Raw genomic sequence first — 16,376 nt, 5'->3', positions numbered from 1 at the left:
AAGGTTCCTCCGCCTGTCCTGCCGCAAGCCGCACGGGGCGGCTAACACGTCCTGCAAGGCTCGGGACAGTTTGCGGGCCGAGGCGAAGCTGACAGCCTGCGCCGGGCGCGCGACAGCCAGTGGCCGGCCCCACCTGCAGCAGGAGCCCGTCCCCGCCCCCCGGGCGCGCGGGCCAATGGGCTGGGCCCCAGGGGGCGGGCCGCGGCCGGGCGGGAGGTGCGAGGCCGGGGGCGGGGCGGCCGGGGCTGGCGTGGTCGTGGCTGTAGCTGCAGGGGCGGCGGCGGCGGCGGCTTGGCCGGGCGTCCGCGGGCCGTGGGGGATGGGAGCGGCGAGCTCCAGCCTTGGCGGCGGCGGCGGCGGCGGCGGCCGTGAGTGTCGGGCGGGCGTCCGCGTCCGGGACGCGGGATGGAGCGCCGCGGTGAGTGGAGGGTGGCGGCGCTCGCTGCGGCCGCGGCCGGGGCCTGGGGTCACCCGCGGCGGCCACCCACGAGTTGCCGTCCAGGGTCCGGGCGGCCCAGGCGGTGGCAGGGAGTGGAGGCGACTTAGGGCTGCGCTGGGGGCTGGCGGCGGCGGGCCGGGCCGGTGTCCCCGGGACTCCTGGTCCTCCGGGAGGGGTCCGACCGGACGAGGGGCGCGGCAGGAACGGAGGAGCGGGGAGGGCAAGAGCGGGCGTTGCAAGGACCGTCGGACCCCGTTGTCCCCAGTTAGGCGACGCCGCCCCGGCCGCTGGGGAGAGGCTTTCGGGGCGGACTTTACTCCCTTTCCAAGTCCCCCTTGAGCGTCTGTAGCCCCTCTCCCTTTTCTAACCACATGCCCTCATCTGCCTTTAAGCGGAGTTCAGGCGGGGGCTCCTTTACTCCTCCCCGCCCCCCTTTTGATTTCCTTAACCGGGTCTTCACATTCGTCTTTTTTACTTGGGATCTTTATGGAAGTTTGGTGCCTTTTTCTGAAATTTTAGTCTGACAAATGCAAAGGCTGAGATAAAATAACAAACACCTCGTGTTCCCTGTCTACCTTTTATCACACTTCGTCTCACCTAGGCCCAGCTGTTTATTTATTTATTTATTTTTGTTGGGGGGTCGGGAATGAAAAGTAGAGAAACACTCCCCTTTCTACCCAAGTGCCCTACTCTGGTGCATCTCTGTCTCTCTTCACACTCCTCCCTCCCTCTCCCACCACCCGACCCTTGTCTCTCACACCCCTGTAGCCGTCCTACACACACACACACACACACACACACACAACACACACAGGCACGCACGCACGCGCTCGCTAACCCAGCCTGGTCCTAGGGCAAGCCCTGTGCTTTGCGAAATAGAAGTTGACAGGCGGGGGATTGCAGCTACTAAGAGGAGAGGAGAGCGTATCCCTGTGAGTTTGTTTCCCAGGCTGTCCCAGGACTCCTGTTCCAAACCTCAGCTCGAGGGAAGGCCAGAACAAAGTAGCCAGGGACTCTCCTTGTCTTTGAGCCCCTCTGACATTTCCAGGGTCTATCTCGCTTTTTCATCACCACTCCTCTTTAGAAACGAGGGGGAGGTTTGTTTACCAACTACCCCCACTGGTGGTATTTTGGTTTTTTTTGTTTTGTCTTGTTTGATCTTCGACATCCTCTATCTATTTCTAACGGTGGATCTTTTAGGAGCTGTTAGGAGGTGAAAGTTCCAAGACGACGGTGGAGCCAAAATAACCAAGGAACTTTTTGTTGCACATTTACCTTTTCCTTTTCTCTTCTTTGTTGACAATTAGTTTCGACCCTTTGTTCCGTTTGAGGGAGGGGAGTTTCCTGTTCAAGAAAAAGAATTCATAATTAAATATGAAAGTGAATATTTAGAATGAGTCAAGAAATCACAAATCAAATTATGAGTCTTGGAGATTTAAATCCCTTTCTTCAGAGATTTCTATAGGCAGTTGCCAAGAATGCATACTTAGAAATGCTTCCTGATTGTAGGAACTGTGCAAGTGAGGAACCCGGACACTTAAGCTTCATTAGCTTTATGGTACAAATAGCTTTAGTCTTGTGATTCTGAGAAAAGTTTTAGAGTGAATTTGAAGGGAAGTAAGATAGACCTGGGTTGAAAATGTTTCACTCCCCAAATTGGCAGGAGATAAAACTTTGGCTGAGATGAAGAAAGCACTGTTCAGCAAATCTATGGTGGCTGGTCATTCCTGCTCTGCCCACCTCCCTAAAATAGAACATCCACCTAAATTATCAGCACCTTCACTTCCCAGCTGTAAAAGCCCTTGACCTAGGAATGTGTGCTTCTACAACCACTGCTGTTGGTCCCAGTGGTTAGTACTGCATAGAACAAAGCTCATGCCCAGAAGGTACCCTGGAAAGATTTTCATTCCTGTACCATTGGTGATTCATTCAGCATTCGCTCAGAAAATTTAGTGTGATCCCACTCTGTGTTAGACAAGGTCCTGTGGAACCTTTCAGTCTATTGGGTAGAAGGAGACAATTCCAAATAAATAGGGCCCAAGGCATAGTATCTTGGGTTACCTGAGGAAAGTATGTTGAATGTCCTATGGGAAAGTTAAAGGGATGATTTATTTTCAGTGGAGGGAATGAAAAGGCTTCTTGGAAGAAGTGATGTTTTGTGTGAGATTGAAGTTAATTAAGAGAATGATTTTAATAAGCACAGAAGGCAGAAGGATCCTTCCGGGCAGAATTGCTGGTTATCTCTAATACACACAAGGATGTCACTGATCAGCTTCCATGATTCTGCTTTGAAGGCTGTTTTGTTTGTTTTTAATTTCCCACCTCATCTCCAGTATGATGATGAGCCACAACACAGAAAGACACATTCATGTGTAAAGAAACAAGGAGGTTTAAAAGGAAGGTCAGGAACACGTTTCGATATGGTGAGGATTTTTGTGGAGGGTTTGCATTTTCTTCCTTGCCTTTATCATTACTCTGATAAGCAAAAGAGCCATTTGATGATATTGCCTCCCTAGGATAAGGTTTTTTTCTTTTTCTTAAAAAATGTTCCAGTATTTGTCACTGAGAAAGTTTTCAAATACCATAGTCTTCCTTTCTAAGGAAGAAGATGGAAAATACTTTGAAAAATATTAAGGGAGAGAGGAAGTTGAATTTGAGGGATTATTCAAACAGAACCTTCTACAATTTTACTTTTAATTTACTTATCTAATATTCATTGAGCACTAAAAAATGATAAGAGCTTTTTATACACTACGAGTGAGCTTTGACAATTGTATACACTCATGTAATGCCCGTAATCAAGATACAGAACATTTCCATTACTCCAAAAAGTAATGCTCATTTGGAACTCCCCCCACCTCCCACACTACAACCCCGTCACCAGGCAACCATTTGTGCTTTTCGTTACTAAAGATTAGGTTCACCTTTTCTAGAATTTCATGTAAAAGGAATCATACAGCATATATTCTTTTGTGCCTGACTTTCATTTGGCCTAATGTTTTTGAGATTCACCCATGGTTTTTTTGCTATGTCATAGATATTTATTGTTAAGTAGCATTTCATTGTAAGGCTGTATCACAATTTGTTTAACCATTTATCTGTTGATGGACATTTGGGTTGTTTCCATTTTTTGACTATAATGCTACGTACATTTTTGTACAAGTTTTTGGATGAATGTATTTTTCATTTTGGGAGGGTATATAAAAGAGTAGAATTCCTGGGTTGTATGGTAAATGTATGTTCAACTGTATAAGGAATTGCCAGGCTATTTTCCAAAGTGGTGTGTACCGTGTACAGCAGCAGTGCGTGGGAGTTTTAGTTGCTATAAATCCTTCCTACACCAAAGTTGGTATTTCAGTCTAGCTAAAATTGAGAATTCCAGTAGATATTTAGTGGTATCTCATTGTGGCTTAAATTTGTGTTTCCCTGATACTAATGATGTTGAGCACTATTTCATGTGCTTATTGCCCAGTTGTGTATCTTCTTTTCTGAAGTGACTGTTCAGATCTTTTACTTATTAATTTATCGTGTTGTTCACTCTTTTATTGAGTTGTAGGAGTTCTTGATGTAATTTGAATACAAGTCCTTTGTCAGATATTTTCTCCCAGTTTGTGGGCTTAACACAAACCGTGTCTTTCAAAAAGCAGAAGCTTTAAATTTTGATGAAGTCCAGTTTACCAGTTTTTTTTTTTTTTTTTTTTTTTTATGGTTCTTGGTTTTTGTGTCTGAGAAATTGTTCCCTGGATTTTCTCCCAAGTTTTCTTTTAGAATGGGGATCCTCAAACATATTCTTAAAGGACCAGATCATAAATATTTTAGGCTTACAGGCTACAGCACCTCAACCGCTCAACTCTGCTGTTGTAGGGCAAAAACAGTTATTGACAGTACATAAACAGTTGGGCGTGGTTGTGTCCCCCCATAACTTTTATTTATAAAAACAAGCAGCTGCCTCCTCCAACTCCAGTATTTAAAAGATTGATAGTTTTAGGTTATATGTTTAGGTCTATGACACATGTTGAATTAATTTTAGGGTATGCTCTGAAGTAAGGATCAAGGATCATTTTTTTTCTCATATGGATATCAAGTTATTTCAGCACCATTTATTGAAAAGACCATCTTTCCCCCTATTGAATTACTTTAGCACCTTTTGAAAATCAGCTGATTATATTTGTGGGTCTGTTTCTAGACTCTATTCTATTCTGTTGATCTATGTCTATCTCTATACCAATATCACACTGTCTTGACAACTGTAGCTCTATAGTAAATCTTAAAATCAGGCATTGTGAATCTTCCAAGTTTGTTCTTTTTTCAAAAATTTTTTGGCTGTTCAGATTTTTTACATATTTATATACATTTTACACTCAGCCTATCAATTTCTATAAAAAAGCCAGGAGGGATTTTGTTTGGGATTGCTCGAACCTATAGGTCAACTTGAGAGAAATTAAAGTCTTAACAGTATTGAGTCTTCCAATCCATGAACATGGCATACTTATTGATTTATCCAGTTCTTTAATTTCTTGCCACTAGTGTTTTGTAGTTTTAAATTTAGGATTTTGCACATGTTTTGTCTAATTTATTCCTAAAAATATCTTGTTTTTTGATGTTATTATAAATGGTATTAGTTTCTAAAATGTCACTGTCCAATTGTTTGTTGCTAGTATATAGAAATAAAATTGATTATGGTATATTGACCTTGTAATCTGTGGCCTTGCTATATTCATTTATTAGTTGTAGTACCTTATTTATAGGTTCCTTAGGATGTTTGAGGTGCACAAACATGTCAACTTGTAATAAAGTGTTTCACTTCCTCGTTTTCAATCAGAGTGTATTTTATTTCTTTCTCTTGTTCTATTGTACTGGCTAAGACCTTCAGTAACAATATTGATCCTGATCTTAAGGGGAAAACATAGTCTTGCATTATTGACTCTGATGTTAGCTGTAGATTTTTGTAGCTGTCTCTTATCAGGTTGAAGAAATTCTTTTCTATTCCTACTTTGGTGACTGCTTTAATCATGAAAGGTTGAAGAATTTTGTCAGATGCTTTTTGTGCATCTGTTAAGATGATCACATGGTTTTTCTCTATAAACCTAAGCTCTCTATAAACCTAAATAAAACTAAGCTTTATTCTTGGCACAAACCCTTCTTGGTTCTAATGTATTATTCTTTTTTATATATTGTTGGGTTTGACCTGCTAATACTGCGTTAGGAAATTTGATCTGTAGTTTTCTTGTAATATCTTTGTCAGCCTTTGGTATCAGAGTAATGTTGACCTCATAAAATGAGTTGGGAAGTTTTCCTGCCTCCTCTATTTTCTGAGAGTTTTTGTAGGACTATTTAATGTGGTTCAATAGACTTCATTAGCGAGGCCATCTGGGTCTGCAGTTTTCTTTGTGAGATATTTTAAATTATGAATCCAGTTTCTTTAATACATATAAGGGTATCCAGATTTTCTATTTCTTGTGTTAGATTTGGTTATTTGTGTTTTTCAAGACATTTCTCCATTTTATCTGTGTTGTTGAACTTTTTGGCAAAGTTGTTTATAACATTCTCTTGTTTCCCTTTTAATATCTGTAGGGTCTGTACTGATGTTCCTTATTTCATTCATGATATTAGTAATTTGTGTTTTCTCTCTTTACTTTTTGATCAGTTCAGCAAGCTATTTATCTATTTAATTGATATTTTTAAAAAACCAACTTTTAGTTGAATTCATTTTTTTCTCTGTCATCTGTCTTCTATATCATTGATTTCTACTTTTACCATTATTTCCTTCCTTTTACTTACTTCCTGTTCAATTTGCTCTTTGCTTTCTAGCTTCTTAAAGTGGAAGCTTAAACCATTGATTTTAGGCCCTCATTTGTTTCTTTTTTTTTGGCTGCATTGGGTCTTTGTTGCTGAACATGGGCTTTCTCTAGTTGCAGCGAGCGGGGGCTACTCTTTGTTGCTGAATGTGGGCTTCTCATTGTGGTGGCTCCTCTTGTTGCAGAGCATGGGCTCTAGGCACGCGGGCTCAGTAGTTGTGGCTCAGGGGCTTAGTTGCTCCATGGAATGTGGGATCTTCCCAGGCCAGGGATCCAACCCGTGTCCCCTGCATTGGCAGGTGGAGTCTTAACCACTGTGCCACCAGGGAAGTCTCCCTCCTTTCTTTTTAATAAAGCAACTAAAGCTGAATATTTCTCTAACCACTGCTTTTACCGTGTAACTTACCCATTTTGAAATATCGTGTTTTCATTTTTATTCAGTTCAAAATATTTTCAAATTTGCCTTGTGAAAATTTAACCCATGGATTAGCTAAAAACATATTTTATAATTTCCAAGTATTTGGGGATTTCCCAATTATCCTACTGTTATTTATTCCAAATTTAATTTTGCTTGGGTCAGAGAACATACTGTATGATTTCAATTCTCTTAAACTTATTGGGACTTATTGTATGGTCCTACATATGGTCTTAGAGAATATTTTATGTGTATTTGAAAAAAAGACTGTGTATTCTGTTGTTGGGTAGAATTTTCTATAAATGTATATCAGGTCAAGTTGGTTGATAGTATTATTTAAAATTTCTATATCCTTACAGATTTTCTCTTATTCTTTTTTTTTTTCTTGTCACACATTTTTATTTGATCTACTTTTTAAAAAATTTAATTTTTAAAACAGCAGGTTCTTATTAGTTATCTATTTTATACATATTAGTTATATATGTCAATCCCAATCTCCCAATTCATTTCCCCCCCAGCTCCCCCACCCCCGCTTCCCCCCTTGGTGTCCATATGTTTGTTCTCTTATTTGTTCTCTTATTTGTTCTATCAGTTAATGAAAGAGGATTGTTGAAATCTTAACTATCATTGAGATTTGTCTGTTTTTCCTCACATTTCTGTCAGGTTTTTCCTTGTATATTCTGAAGCTCTATTTTTAGGTGCATATACTTTTAAGATCATGTCTTTATAATGAATTGACTCTTTTATCATTATGAAATGTTACTCTTTATCCTTAGTAAAACGGGTTGTTTCATATAATACAGCTGCTTCTGCTTTCTTATGATTAGTATTTGCGTGGTATATCTTTTTCTGTGGTTTTACTTTCAACCTATCTGTGTCTTTATATTTCAGGTCTGTTTCTTACAGGCAGTATGTAGTTGAGTCTTAAGTTTTTATCCAATTTGACAATCTCTGCCTTTTTATAGGGGTGTTTAGAGTATTTATATCTAATGTAATTATTGATTTGATTGGGTTTAAGCCTATAATCTTGTTGTTTGTCTTTAATTTTTCTCATCTGTTCTTTGTTTTTTTTTTCTTATCCTGCCTTTTTTTTGGATTAATTTTTTTAAATTCCATTTATGTCCACTGTTGGCTTATTAACTGTACCTCTGAAGATTTTAATATACATTTTTAACTTATTATAATATACCTTCAAATAATATTATGCTATTTCACATATAATGTAAGAACCTTACTTTCATTTTCCTCCTCCCTTAATTTTTGCTATTGTGATGCTTTTTGCTGTCCTGCATATGTTGTAAATGCCACGCACATTGTTATTACTTTTGTTTTAAATATCAGGTTTTTTCCCAAAGAAATTTACAAAGTGAGGCTTGTTTTGAAGATTTGTTGGGGTGAGTCTAGAATACTATTTTAGTAGGGCTGGGTTAGATATACTACTAACACATGTCCTTCTGGGATCTCTCCTTGAGTATTCAACAGGTCTTTCTACTTTGGCTGATGAACACTCAGAGGTCTCCCAGCCCTGCGAGAGCCCTGGGAATTGTTCAGCTACAGGTCCCTGGAAATTCTTTGTCTATCCTTGTGGGGATTCACCCTATACATATATAGCTTTGTATTCAGCAAGAAAATTAAAGAGTTGTCTATGCAAATTTCTGGAGCTCTTCCTCTGCCTACCTTCTTCCTATCTGGTACTCTGTCCTACAGATTCCAGCTGTCCCAGTCTCCCTGAACTATGATCCCTTTCTCCTCAACCTAGCAAGAGTACCACACTCTGTTTGGCTTCCTCCTTGCATGCCATGGTCTAGAGTGTGTCTCCAGGCAGAAAGTTGGGGTGACTGTAGGGATCACCTCATTTGTTTGTGATCCCATCTCTCCAGGATCACAGTCCTGTGCTGTTTATAGTCTGTCTGAAAACAGTATAGTGGAAGGGCAGGTCTGATCTCATTTGTTCCTGCACTTGATGTATTTCAAATTTTAAGACTTTTTTTTTTTTAAATCTGGAGATTTTCTTTTCATCGTTTTCCTTGCAATTTATTTGTTTAAGAAACTGTTGTTTGCTCTATAAAATGACCCACAGTCTAGATTTTACTGAGTGCATCCTGTGATGTGAATTGAACATATTCCCTTGTCTTCTGTATTGCTTATAAAGTGGTAATTGGGTCTAGAGCCAAGTTTCTCGACCTTGACACTATTGGCCATTTGGGGATGGGTAATTCTTTCTTAGGGGTAGAGGTAGGAGGGCTGAGGCATGCTCTGTTGTGCAGGTAGGATGTTTGGCAGCATCCCTGGCTCTATTCACTAGATGTCAGTACAACTCCTTCCCAGTTGTGACAATCAAAGATGTCTCCAGACATTGTAAAATGTTTTTAGAACCATATTCTGTTATGAAAAATAGGCTACCTAAACTACAGAATCAACTTCAGGAATATGAAGATCCTTACCCAGCAAAAATAGCAATACTACCTATGTTAACACTGAAGAGAACACATGAAAAAGATTTTAACAATATGCAAGTTGAGGCTTCATAGAATGACAGAAGAGCAATATCACAGAGGATGTGTTTCTGTTTTAGAAGGGAAAAATACTTGAGACAATAATAACGTAAAACGGTAAAAACACAATTTTAAGATGTTGGACTTCTACAATAGATATACAGATGGTGTTACTTTTTCTTTTTTTTTTTTAACCCTTTATAATTTAATTATAAACCAAGAATTTTGGAGTTGCAGAAAGGTATTGTTTCAATAGTGTACTTTTCATACTTGAAACTTACTTGTGTGACATAAAATTTCTTTAAACAAATGCAAGTTAGGGGGAATTAATAAAACAACCCTTTTAATTTAAAAGTGAACTACCATTTTTGCTAATGTTTCCAAATATTGTATTCCTCCTTACTAAGAAAAAAGAGTAGAAAAGATGACAGATAATTAATCTGTTTTTTTAAAAGCTATAAGAGGAGGACTGGGATTGAGAGACTTCTCAAAATTTCCCTCAGATAACCGTACTTATAATTTAATGGTCTAATATTTGTTGAAGATTCACTCTGTGTTGGTTCTATGCAGAATAGTTGGTTGTTTTGAGATGGTTTAGAGGTAGATCTGGTGGGAAGGGTCTTGAGATTAACCCAGAGCAGATCCAAGGGGCAGACTTTCCTCCCTTGAGCTCCCTGAGGATTACCCTGCCACTACCTTCCATGGCCTTCAGAATCCTTTCCTCTCTCCCCCATTGGTGTCCTTCAGTTTAGTCATCAGTGGTTTCCATGGTGAGTGTCCATGGTGCATCATTCTCCTCCATTAGGATTTGAAGGAACATTTGGTTGTTAGGTGTCCCCAGCATTTTTAGTGCTTTTGATCTTGGCACAGTTTAAAGTTTTTAAAAATTAAGCAAAGATAAAAGAAATTACGATAAATAAAAATTAAGATAGCTCTACTATCTGCAAAATGATAGTAGAGCCCAGGTAATCAAGGAGCCTGAGGTTCTCATATTTATCCTTTCCAAGTAACAACCTAGGGCCCTAATTGGGTTTATTTGTCCAGAATTGTTTGGGTGTGAGAGGTGTCCGTCTCCCCTTTTTCTGTCCATGGGTAGTCTCCTTATTTCTTTCTCTCTCTATCATTTCTGTCTCTTTTCCTTATTCTGTCTGTATCTTATTTTCTCTTTCTCTGCCTCCATTTGTCTCTGCATCTTTCTTGGTCTTCTTTCTCTCTTCTCCATAATTGTTTCTCACCTTCTCACATCTCTCTTTCACGGCTTTTTCCTCTCCTTCCCTCCCATGTGCTCCTTTCTGTCTGTCACACCACCACTTCTACCTCACATACGCTTTCTCCCCATGAGGATCTTGTGCGCGATATTGTTCAACTTTAATAAGGAAAACAATCCTCTTTATTAAGAAAATGGTGATAATGGAATAAGAAAGTACAAAATAATTAATATACAGGTATTTAAAAATAGATATAAAGGAGTGTTTGAGGTTGAGTGGCTTATATTTCTTCCCCAAATCTTCCTGATGATTTAATAAGGGTTGGGATGCTCCAGCCCCCTTTTGCCCTGGGACCTCTGACCTCTCAGTTTGTTTCAGTTCAGGGCATCATCATTTTCCATGGTGAGAGTCCATGGTGCATTGTTCTTTTTAAGTGTGGTTAGAAGGAGAGTTTGGTTTTGAGGTTTCCTTAGTGCCTGTGGCATGTCCTTGGTACTGTTGTGTTTGGGGTCTGCAGGGGTAAATTTGTGTAAGTTGAGTCTGACAATTCCAGTGTGGAGGTAAAATATCCAAGACGCTGAGCATTTTCATATTTATATTTTCCAAGTAGCACCTGAAGGGCTAAATTTGCTCTGTTTCCCGAACATTGTTTTTAGTATAAGGGTTCAAAGATATGAGAGATGTTCCTCTTCTCTGTGCCAATGAATGTTTTCTCCCTGTCTCACTACTTCACATGTTGGCTCTCTCATGCTCACTTCCTTTTTGTCTCTGTAAGTAGGTAGTCTCTCCTTTCTCTTTTATTTCTCAATATTTTCTCTTTCTGTCTCCACCTGTTTCTGCCTTCCTTGGTTTTGCCCCTCTCTCTCCCTATGTCTGCAGCCCGCTTTCGTCCTACTTCTCCTCACACTCTCCCGTGTCTTTTTCTGCTTTCTCCCACATGCGATAATATTTTTCTCTGCCTCCACCACTACCCCCAGCTACCCTCCCCATGTGCCCTCTGTTTCTCCATCAGTTCTTTCTGAATGTTCCAGAACTGAGATCACTAATGACGAGGCTTGTTCTCGTGAGTAGAATGATGTAGAAGCTTTCAGCCCCTGCTGCTTTCTTTAATTATTCCATCTTTCTCAGAAATTTTTCTCATTCTGAGCGAGTTTGAGAGTGCAGTTGAAGTAATATAGGTCTAAGTGGAAAAATATGACCCTGTACAGAGGGCAGAGTAGTTGGCTGGTTTTGAGGAAGTTTATTCTTCCGGAAAGGAGCCAGGCCTGTGTTACACTTTACCTGTGTGGGGTCTTGTTTTTGTTTTTGTTTTCGTAAAGGAGTTGGAGAGAGAGGAACGAGGTGGTCAAAGAAGTACCTCATAAAAAATGTAGATTGCTCATCCAAGAAATTCCGATTTGTCAGATGAAGTCATCAGGTGACCTGTTCCTAAGGTTCCTCCGCCTGTCCTGCCGCAAGCCGCACGGGGCGGCTAACACGTCCTGCAAGGCTCGGGACAGTTTGCGGGTCGGGGCGAAGCTGACAGCCTGCGCCGGGCGCGCGAGAGCCAGTGGCCGGCCCCACCTGCAGCAGGCGCCCGTCCCCGCCCCCCGGGCGCGCGGGCCAATGGGCTGGGCCCCAGGGGGCGGGCCGCGGCCGGGCGGGAGGTGCGAGGCCGGGGGCGGGGCGGCCGGGGGCGGGGCGGCCGGGGCTGGCGTGGTCGTGGCTGTGGCTGCAGGGGCGGCGGCGGCGGCGGCTTGGCCGGGCGTCCGCGGGCCGTGGGGGATGGGAGCGGCGAGCTCCAGCCCTCGGCGGCGGCGGCGGCCGTGAGTGTCGGGCGGGCGTCCGCGTCCGGAACGCGGGATGGAGCGCCGCGGTGAGTGGAGGGTGGCGGCGCTCGCTGCTGCGGCGGCGGCGGCGGCAGGGGGCTGGGGTCACCCGCGAGTTGCCGTCTGGGCGGCGGCCCGGAGTGGAGGCGACTGCGGGCTGCGCTGGGGGCCCAGGCGGCGGGCCGGGCCGGTGTCCCCGAAACTCCTGGTCCTCCGGGAGGGGTCCGACCGGACGTGGGGCGCGGCGGGCGCGGCAGGAGCGGAGGAGCGGCGAGGGCGCGAGCTGTGGCCCTGAGCAGATGATGAAGATAGTAAAAGCAAACACATAGCACGTCCCACGTTCGGCGTACAGTTTTCTAAGAGCGCTACACATTTTAACTTCACGAGAGTTCCACGATTATTTAACTAATTTTTCACGCGGGGGAAACCTGTCGGAACACACAGACTAGTAATTGGCACAGTGTGATTTAAAGTCGGACAGTTTTGCTCCAGAATCTGTGCTCCCTACCACTAGAGTCTGATCGGATGCTGTCCCACCCCCCTCCGCCCTGACAGCAGCCCTCAATTCAACTGGGTCTCTGTCCCGAGATATCTTAGGATTTCCGTGGTGCATTGTTCTCGTCCCTGTGAGGGAGGGGTGTTTCGTTCCGAGGCCTCTTAAGCCTCAATGTTTTTTTCCCAATCCCTTGTGGACGTGTTTGGGGCTTGACTTTTTTTTCTCTCTTTTTTTTTTGACGGGTGAGCTCAAGTCTGAGACGTTTCAAGCTGGAGCGCTAGTGGTTCACGAGCCTTGTGTCTCCATATTCATCTTTTTTGACTCTCTTCCTCAATAAGGAATTGGCCTCATACCTCTTCGGAGAGGAGGACTGTTAGTTGATAAAAGCGGGAGCTGAGCGCCCCTTCCTCTTTCTCCAGGTGTCTCCGACATGGTATCTCTTGTCCATCGCTATCAGTGCCTGCAGCCCTTTTTGGTTGCTCCCTTTTCCCATTCTGTATTTAAATCCTGGGATGGGGAACGTGGTCTTTGGCATTGGGTAGTTTTGGAGAGCCCTCCCTGTCAGGAATGCTGGACATTCTGGAGGCGTGGGAGGTTGGGCAGCTTCATCTTCTTTAAACGTGCTGAATTCTAACTGCCCAGGAATGAAGTGTATGTGCGTTGCGCGCCTTTCTTTAGAAATTAGTTATTTGCAGATTATTGATAAAGCTTTTTAACATGCCCCATTCTGTTTTTGTGAAGAGTGCGTTTTAAAAACGTAATCAAAGGCCTCCAGAATGAATTTTTCTGATTTTTAAGAAACATCTCTAGGTATTAATAGAGTCTTACCAATCAGAAATTTGTTGAAGTAGCAGATTTCAGAAATATATGGCAGTTTTTCCTGAGGTAGAAATAGTAAGATAGGGAACTATTAAGTACAGATGTTTGGGTTTGTTTTACTCTTCAATTAGGCAGCCAGGCGCCTAAAATGAAAATACTTCTGTAAGGATACATTTGAGGAGGAGGAACATGGGGCAAGAACATTTGATTAACACAGGCTCCTGAAATCTTGGAAAAGCCACATTCCTGGGTACCGGAAGTTAGTGTTCACATTTCTAATACACATATTACTTAGAATTTAGAACATATAGAGAAAGTAGTTTGGCACAGTGATTTTCTCTTTGCTACAAAGTTCTTTGCGAAGTGGATGAAATGCTTTTTTTATGTTGATGGTTTGGAGTTGGAAGAGATGCAGAGAATTAGGAGAGTTTCACAAATATTTTGCTCAACAGTCTGTTTGCACAGTTCAAACTTCACTTGGAAGCCATTTAGTAGGCTTCCATGAAGTCAGTTAAGTTTCTGGAATTGTTTCCAGTCCTGTATTTCTTGCTCACAATTTACAGATATATTGTAGTGAAGTCACATTTTGTTCATTACTTATGTATGTTAACAATCTCCCACAGTGAAGCACGCTAGTGATAATGGCTAACAGTTATTGAGTCTTCGTGATGAACCAAGCGTTGTGCTAAGTGCTTTCCATATTATTATCTCATTTAATTAAATTTCCAGTTGCAATCTGTTAGTAACTACATTTTATGTTACCACCAACTAGAGGATGTTCATTTTGGGACATGAGAAAGTAATGTGGATGATCTCAGGAAGTGTATAACCTCCAAACTTTCTCATTATCATAGTTCAGTTTTGTGAAAGCTTGGATTAACTTTATGTTAACATTTTTTTCAACTGTAATGTTTCCTTTTTTCAGTTTGAAATATGAAAAGTAGTAAAGTATATTAATACAAGTAGTACATTGCTCACCGTAATGCCGACTAGAGGTAGAGTATAACCCCTTTTAGTTCCTCACTTCCCCATCGTTTTTGTTAGTTTACAGACATTCTTAGTCTTGCCTAAATATATTCAAGCATTTTTGAAACACTTTTTACAACTTTGGGCTACTAATTCGACAGTTAAAATAAATTTTTTTTTACTGAGGTGAATTGTTTTATTCGAAGCTTGTGATATATGCTTTAAAATTTATAACCATCTTTTTACCAGTGACAATGACCAATTTTCTAATTTACTAAACTAAAAGCCATCAAAATTAATCAGAGTGACTTTATTAAGTAAGCTGCAAAACTGATAAATTAGGCTAATAGTCTTCTCAATTAACGATTTGTAAAAGAGCTGCCCAAACAAGGCACTTGAGTGTTTTGCTTGTTTTTGTTGGAGGGGAGACTTAGGACAATTTGGGGGGCACTATTGTTATACCTAAGTTCATTTTAGAAGTTATTTACACATTTAAGGATTAATGTTAGATAGGTTTGAAACTAGATTAAATGTAGAAATTGCATTTCCAGAAATAATTTGAGATTAATAAGAATACTGAATAAAGGAATCTTAAAAGCCATTGAAGAAGTGTCAGGACACCTTATTTAATAATCAGAAGTAGAGAAACAATAATAGAAATCAACCTTTGATTTCAGTTTTATGTACTCTTGCCGTTACTCAACTTCATATGCTTGGTTTTTTGGTTAAGATACTATTTTAGAGACAGATTTTTAAAAACCGTTTCTATTTTCCATTCAAAACACTGCAACAATATAGAGTTAAACATTTTTATTTCTGTAAAAATTAATTGAAACTTTATAAATTTTTTTTTTTTTTTAATTTTATAGCTACTTTATTTATTTATTTATTTTTGGCTGTGTTGGGTCTTCAGTTCGTGCGAGGGCTTTCTCTAGTTGCGGCAAGCGGGGGCCACTCTTCATCGCGGTGCGGGGACCGCTCTTCATCGCGGTGCGCGGGCCTTTCACTATTGCGGCCCCTCCCATTGCGGGGCACAGGCTCCAGACGCGCAGGCTCAGTAGTTGTGGCTCACGGGCCCAGCTGCTCCGTGGCATGTGGGATCTTCCCAGACCAGGGCTCGAACCCGTGTCCCCTGCATTAGCAGGCAGATTCTCAACCACTGCGCCACCAGGGAAGCCCCATAAATTTTTTAAGTTTATAAATTCGTTATAAACTACTTATTTATTATTATTCATTATTAGTTCTGCAAATTCATCACTCATTCTGCGGACAGTTTTGAGTTGTTTATCCCTCATGTGCCAAGCACTGTGCTATAAGCAGAGAACGCATGGTTAGCAAACATTGGTTGTGATTTCCTTGAGGTTACAGTCTGGATAGGGAGACACGAATCACCTATGGGAACTTCGATAAGTGCAGTGATGAACAGTATAAGATGGTATAAAGCATGTAACAGGAGATTCTGTTCTAGTTTGGTGGTGGTGGTGGTGGTTATGGGAGCAGGGGAGGTCCAGGAAGGTTTCTTTGAGGAAGTGATCTTTGAGCTGAGATCAGAATGAGTAAACAAAGAGGAAGGAGTAGTCCAGGCAAATGGAACTGCATATAGACAGGACCCTGAGTCCAACAGTTGGTGTTTCTCAAGTTGTAGGGACAGAACCCATTATAAGTCAGACCAATTTGGTGGGTTGCAATCGGCTTTTTAAGAAATGAAATGGGATAGGAAAGAAAACATCTGAGTACATCACCTGGCTCCTTAGCCAGAATCTGTTTTATGTTTACGCATTCCTACACACACACCACACACAAACATAACATACTTAATGTGTATACTGGCTCCACTGTGGGTCACGGTAAACAAATACTGTTGGAAAAATGAGAAAGAGGTGTGTGTGGCAGGAGTGTTGAAAGTGTTGAGTAGGAATTGTGACTCCAGAC

At 41.6% G+C, this 16,376-nt stretch overlaps 1 protein-coding gene across 2 annotated transcripts in view; it reads left to right on the top strand.

The window, feature by feature from the left end:
- The first annotated feature begins 286 nt into the window (after nucleotides 1–286).
- The window catches only part of ARHGAP29 (Rho GTPase activating protein 29), a 77,705-nt gene continuing 61,615 nt past the window's right edge, over nucleotides 287–16,376 (top strand). Inside the window, exon 1 of one of the 2 annotated variants that reach the window (XM_059926581.1) lies at nucleotides 287–418. The gene's annotated coding sequence lies outside the window, so the exon portion shown is untranslated. Of the gene's footprint in view, nucleotides 419–12,088; nucleotides 12,211–16,376 lie in introns of those variants that run through there. The other variant, XM_059926574.1, reaches the window with a different exon arrangement.

The sequence above is a fragment of the Balaenoptera ricei genome, chromosome 1 (genome assembly GCF_028023285.1).
Source record: "Balaenoptera ricei isolate mBalRic1 chromosome 1, mBalRic1.hap2, whole genome shotgun sequence".
NCBI lineage: Eukaryota > Metazoa > Chordata > Mammalia > Artiodactyla > Balaenopteridae > Balaenoptera > Balaenoptera ricei.
This window is presented reverse-complemented; position numbering and strand designations above follow the sequence as displayed.